Source organism: Protopterus annectens, chromosome 6.part0, assembly GCF_019279795.1.
Source record: "Protopterus annectens isolate FY-2018-M chromosome 6.part0, PAN1.0, whole genome shotgun sequence".
Taxonomy (NCBI): Eukaryota; Metazoa; Chordata; order Ceratodontiformes; family Protopteridae; genus Protopterus; species Protopterus annectens.
The window spans coordinates 1,614,636,108-1,614,643,677 of NC_056737.1; positions in this window are offsets into that span (position 1 = coordinate 1,614,636,108).

The following is a 7,570-nucleotide window of genomic DNA, read 5'->3' on the forward strand; positions in this document are numbered from 1 at the left end:
GTCACACACACTACAATTCAAATGCCCTACTTTGGCAAGGCTGCTGATGTCATTCACTGTGAAATACACCTTTAGGAAAGGTGTAGCCCAGTAATCTTTGTGGTGCATCCTATAACAGCATAATGCCATAGTGTGATATAGTATTTTGGTAGGGGTTCTAGTTCCACACATGGCAAGTGTGGATGTTTGTGTGCTTCTTTGTTTGTATAGGGATGCATATTAGGCTAGTCACACTCACTACAGATCAAATGCCCTACTTTTGCAAGGCTGCTGATGTAATTCACTGTGAAATACACCTTTGGGAATGGTGAAGCCCAGTAATCTCAGTGGCATGTCCTATAACTGCGTAATGCTGTAGTGTCATAAACTAGTTAGGTATGAGTTCTAATCTCAGACATGGCAGCTGTGTGTGTGTGTCATTCGTATTCTGTATGGAGGTGGCTCTGAGTGTGTAACAACTAGACTCACTGTGGAGTGGTTTTGCTAATTTCATATATGGTGGTCCTATTATATGTCACAATGTCCACCTTACAAGGATAACAGATGTGAAATAGCCAAGAGGCCGGGGTATCAATTCATACCCCTACATGTGACATCAAGGCCTGATGAACAAAGTTAGCAACCCTTGTATTACACAGAGAACACTCTCAGCCCATGTCTCATACACAAACACACTTGCCTAGGCATCAACTGCTATGTTGGTAATACCCTTCATATTGCTTACAGATAGTAGCCATGGTGTGATTGCATTGGATGACAGAGAACATGGTACCCTGTCCATCAGTAAAATATGCACGTACATGCAGACAGTGTGCCTTCTTTATGCTCACCACTGGACACCTGCAACACCTGTGGTGCCATCAAATATGACCCAAAAAGGACATACCATGCCTTATACACATGCCCTGTATGGACAGATGCCACTGACACCAGGGAATACCTGTATCATGCTATCAATGTAGGAGCAGGATCAACTTGATGTCCATTACCTGTTCCTAGCACATGAGGCCAGGACAGGCACATCTGATTATAACAATCTGTGTACACAACATGGGCCAGACACCCCAGGTACAGTTCCACATGTCACTGTACATGCATGTGGGACATGTGCACATCACAGACAGTGTCCATGTCAAAGACTAAAGAACACATACATGGCGAGCATTGAACAGCAATGGCCACACACAATAGTTACCCACACTTAAACAAATGAAGCCCATGTCTGCAAACAACAGTGGACCATACATATCTGGGAGTTGCAGATGTTAGTGCATACACTCCTCAGTATGCACCAGTCATGCTTTGCACACACAGTGGATAGAAATACAGACATATATCCAAGGAAAACACACTATAATAAGCCAAACTTAGATGTACATAAACGTGTGGAAGAGAGTGGTTGTGATAAGGAGCCATCTATTAAGAGGCCTGTCCTACCCAGCACACAGCCAAATGGATACAACCGCATGAGGTGTAAATGTCGCTCACTATAACATTAGCCACCAGTATGCGTCAACATTACAAACTATGTGGTGCAAGTGCTAGCTGTGCAACATGACTGTACACTGAAGTAGTCATCTTCTAGCAGCTGTAAACATGTACCTGTGGAATCTAACCCTGCGTGTGCCTGCATGTGGTGTGTCAACTTCTAGATGAATGGGTTATGGCCCATGTACACACACTGCCCTCCCCATAGTCCTACTATGACAAGCCTGCTGAGGTCATCCACTTTGAATTACACCTTATGGAAAGGTGTAGCCCTATAATCTCCATGGCATGTCCTATGACTGTGTACTGCTGTAGTATGATAAACTAGTTAGGTAGGACTTCTAATCCCAGACATGGCAATTGTGTGTGTGTGTGTGTGTGTGTGTGTGTGTGTGTGTGTGTGTGTGTGTGTTTCTGTCTGTTTAGAGAGCAATGCTTTTTAGGCTAGTCACACGTACTACAATTCAAATTTGGCAAGGCTGCTGATGTCATTCACTGTGAAATACACCTTTGGGAAAGATGTAGCCCAGTAATCTTCATGGCACATCTTATAACTGTGTACTGTTGTAGTTTGATAAACTAGTTAAGCAGGAGTTTTAATCCCAGACATAGCAAGTGTGTGTGTGTGTGTGTGTGTGTGTGTGTCCCTGTCTGTGTAGAGAACAATGCTTTTTAGGCTAGCCACACTCACTACAATTCAAATACCCTACTTTGGCAAGACTGCTGATGCCATTCACTGTGAAATACACCTTTGGGAAAGATGTAGCCCAGTAATCTCCATGGCACATCCTATAACTGTGTACTGTTGTAGTGTGATAATCTAGTTAGGTAGGAGTTCTAATCCCAGACATAGCAAGTGTGTGTGTGTGTGTGTGTGTGTGTGTGTGTGTGTGTGTGTGTGTGTGTGTGTGTGTGTGTGTGTGTGTGTGTGTGTGTCTGTGTTTGTCATTCATATCCTGTGTGGAGGAGGCTGTGATTGTGTAACAAGTGGACTCATTGTAGAGCAGGTTTTGCAAATTTCTTATATGGCGGCCCTGGTATATGTCACAATGTCCACCATACAGGTAGCCAAGAGGCTGGGGTGCAAATCCATACCCCTGCATGTGACATCAAGGCCAGGCAAACAAAGTTAGCAGCCCATGTATTACCCAGAGAACACACTCAACTCATGTCTCTCTCACACACACACACACACACACACACACACACACACACACACAGACATTTGCCTAGGCAACAACCGCTATGTTGGTAGTACCCTGCATATTGCCCACTGATAGTAACCATTGTGTGATTGCAGTGGGCTATAGTGGGCATGGCACCCTGTCCATCAGTCCAATAGGCACGTACATGCAGATAGTGCACCTTCCCTATGTTCCCCACTGGACACCTGCAACACCTGTGGTACCATCAGATGTGACCCACAAAGGACATACTATGCCTGAAACACATGCCCTGTATGGACAGATGCCACTGACACCAGGGAATACCTGTATAATGCATTGAATGTAGGTGCAGGGTCAACCTGCTGTCCATTAACAGTTCCCACCACATGAGGCCAGGACTGGCACATCTGATGATAAATATCTGTGTACACAACATAGGCAAGACACCCCAGGTACAGTTCCATGTCACTGTACATGCATGTGGGAGATGTGCACATCCCAGACACCGTCCATGTCATGGACTAAGGAACACATACTTGGCAAGCAATGCACAGCAATGGCCGCATGCAATAGTTACCCAGGTAACTGGATGGTAAATACAATAGAAAACAAAATTCTGGACACACGAGTGTCCAAGAGTTCTCCCATAGCTAAATATCTAGATTGGAAATTGAAATCACTATGGGGTGGAGAAATACATCTCCTTAAAGATTCATGGGAATTTCTTAGTAAAATTAAATCTGAACATTTTTCACAAGATCTTTTATTCACTACAATAGATGTGGTAGACCTATTTTCTGTTATTCCACACAATATAGGTATTACCTGGCTCGAAGAAGCCCTGAGGATGAAACCCGGTATTATGGAAACAGATATTTGTTTATGTATGGAACTGGCAGAACTCATGCTCAAAAATATTTTTTTGTTCTTTGAGGGCGAGTTTTACCACCAAGAGTCGGGTAGCTATGGAGGCTAGTTGTGCCCCCACTTTGCAGATATCATAGTTTCAGTATGGGAACATTAATTTGTCCACAATTGTCCTTACACTAGATAGTGGAACTTATACACAAGGTTTTTTGATGATATTTGTATTTTTTGGGTTGGGGGTGTTGAACTTTTAGATGAATTTATTAATTACCTTAACCAAACTATGGACTTTTTTAAGTTCACTTACCAAGTTCACACTCAAAGTGTTAATTATCTAGATGTCTCTGCACAAAGTTAATCACTGTTTTAAATCAACTATTTTCAGAGAGCCTACATTCTCCAACACCTACATCAGCTTCAACAGTGCAGATTCACTTTATCAGAAAAAAGGTATTGTCAAAGGACAATACGTGCGCATTAGTCATATGACATCTGATGAAGTGGACTATGAAGCTGAATGTATGGTCTTGGAGCAAATGTTTCTGGATCATGGCTATCCTCGTGAACTCATAGCTTCCATCTGAGCTGAAGTCACGGAGGGCAGGAAAAGTAAATATAGACCTATTTTAGGTATGGGAATGATCTTTTCTAACAAGCATGGCTCTACACTTTCTAATGATATTACGTATAATAGAGCTGTTTTTACTGAATTTACCACCAATGCTTATCAAATCAAAGGCATCATGCAAAGAGAATAGGATAAATTTTCAAAATTTGCAGATTTATAAATTCAAGCATGATTATTTATTTTGAGCTCGGTTTACTGCCAGCATTTGTGTGGTAACTCTTTGTGTGTCCGGAATTGTTTTCTAGTGTTTCCCTTTGGACTAACTCCTCTTATGTCTTTTTTTGTGAATACAATACCCACCTGTGTGGGCAAATCCAGACACTACACTACTGAGCCACACTGCAGACCATTGTCATGTGGCCTAATTCCAAGGTATACCCATCACCTAGCCTTGTATAGCCATCTGGCACAGTTGACCACTACATACCCGTGAAGCAATGCACCCATGCATGTCAGTACTGACACCCTGTGTCTGTGTGTGTGGTGTATGATGCCTATGACCACATTCATACTCACTACAACCCCCATTGGCATACTGAAGCATGTTGTCTGTGAAACACCTCCACATACCCTTTGCCCATATAACCTCCATATAACCCCTGTGGTGCATGTGATACCTGCACAGTACTGTGTTGTGGCAATCTAACTAGTGATAAGTTGCATTCCTGACCCTGCCAATTGTGTCAATGTGTGTGGGTCCCTGTGAGAGTGTGGCTGTGTTGACGCTGACACCTGTTCATGTGGAGAGGCACATGTACTACACCTGCCGTATAGCTACCATATCACTGTTGCAGATGTCACTCACCATCACATATACATTTGGAGGGTTCCTCAATATGTAACCTATGCGGTGCATCCAATAACTGCATAGATATGTGATAGCAATACAAAGTCAGTAAGGAATTTGAAAACCTGTACTGGTAGGTGTGTGACACAAACATGCTCAAGTTTTACTCTCCCACCCCTCCCTGACTTATTTTTGCCTCTGTCTGCCTCTCTCACTCCTCTCTGGTCAATGTGGAGACTTACACCTGCTTTGCTTAGGCAGCAGCATGTGTATTGTAAGTGATGCTCATGATCAGCTGATGGCCTCTGCACGAATTGCAGCCCCCCTAGCTGATTGCATGTGGAACAGCTGTGGTAACATCCCCATAGCCAATTGCATGGAAACACACTCCAATATCTAGGAACATCATGTTGGTGTTGGGCCTTTTCATTCACTGTGAGCAGGAACTAGAACTGTTGTTTGGCAAACAGCATCAAAAATGGATTGGGGATTTAACTCTAACAACATACACTGTGGAAACAGACCAACACACAGTAGGGGGATGTGCCTGACTTGACTACAGACTGTAAGTGCTGCTATGCTGCATTTGGAGTAATGTTGGTTTAACGGTGTGTGTGGATATGCCTGTCCTACATGTTTTAATGCCTGTCATGTCAGTGCTATGTTTATGAGGAAACCCCCATCTGTAGGGTTATCTGCAGACAGAGCAGTGTGTGGTGCCTTTTGTTTCTTGTGTTACCCACAGAGCACCTATCTGTGAACTGCAGAAGGTAGTGTGAGGATTGCAGTCAGTAGATGGTGACAGCCACGAGAGTTACTGACTTCATATCCCTCATATGACATATGTTGCAACAAACCCTATAACAGCAGTAAATGTATGATGTTATAGTAGCAACATGTCAATATTGGCCCTGTGTTTGTGCCTCCAGCCACAACTCTATCAACCTCTGTACATATGTCATGCAGTAAGAGGTGCATATGTGCTGTATACCATATTTATTGACATCATATCTGATAACAAGCCAGTGAGATATCAGACTGCTACACATGTTATGTAAAGTAGGGGTTATATTTAATGACATAACCTGGAGATTCTGTGGTTGTGTGTACAGTAGTGAGGTCTGTGTACTTATGGTGATTGTCGACAGTGTGTGTGTATTGTTAATATGTACCTTGGCCTCTGTACAGACTGTGGTAGATGTCATTGTTCTTGGTCCTGTTCTATCTGATGTTACATGCTGCTCCACTGTAGGTTTCCCTATTGGCTTACATGTTTGTAGGGCCAAACACACACATGTCACATACCGCAGACAGGCATCAGACCACACTGTGTAGTGGCCCAGTATATGTAGGGTTAGTGTGTGAATGGCCCATATGAGGATGGTGTTGAACAGATAGTCCATATACTATAATATTAGACTTGCGTACCATATGTGGCTGTGGCTGTGTTCACATTGGTTGTGGTTATGCACTTTCACTCAGGTGTCTGTTACTCTGTGCTGTGACATGCCTGTAGACCCTGCTATATATGCAGGTACATGTGTATCCCCCCATAGGAAATGTAGGCCAGTGTTGTGGCCGTCTGCCTGTAGCCTGCACAGTGCTTTGTTACATGCCTAGCAGCTTAGTGTACTTACCCAGTGTGATGTTATGGCCAGATACTTGCCAGATGTACTGCTGCTGGGCCACCATAACAGTCATGTATGTTATTCAAAGCAGTGGGATGCTGTACAGATGTATGTCACTACCTAGAGGGTCATATGTGTCCATGACACCTCTGTACCAGTGGTTATTATGCGTCAGGACAGACAGGGGTGGGTCAGTGCATAACCTATTGGGGCAAATGTATACCAGTCATTACGTGATATACCCATCTACATGGCTGTTAACATTCACATTGTCAGGCTTGGTCCACATGTCTTCCACTAAGGGGTTTTGTGTATACCTCTGGACTGTCTAGAGCGTGTCAGACTGTCCACATATATTGCTCATATCTCTGCTGTAGTCCACAGGAGTATTACTGTACTAGCAGTGGTACTGTACTATGATGTTCTTAGTATATCTGTCAGTAGTCAATGGCGTACATGTTAAAATCAGATGTAATCTCTCACACACACCATGTCTGTGAAGACAATCCCTATTACAGTAGCAATGGTCTACAAATATACCTGCAATACATACCTGACATCCCTTTGCACTAAGAGGTTGGGAGTATTGAGGCTGAGGTAGGGCTCCACTCCATGTTCAGGACATATGGTGAACATATATGTATATAAAATTATCCATATGTCTATATAGATACATACACGGGTACCTATTACTTCACCGACAAGTCAAAACAGAGACACTCACATGTTCGACTCCACATCATCGACACTTCATAACATCAACGTTTCAGGTAAGCGATCTTCCCCCTCACAGGACCCATGGTAGCACTCGTTTCACTATTAAGAAGGTAAGGACAATGCTGTCAGGGTACATTTTGAAGAATGACGTAAACCTTATGTGTTAAAAGACAGAAACGAGTGCTACCATGGGTCCTGTGAGGGGGAAGATCACTTACCTGAAACATCGATGTTATGAAGTGTCGATGATGTGAGCTCTAACATGTAGTGTCAACTTATTTATATATTT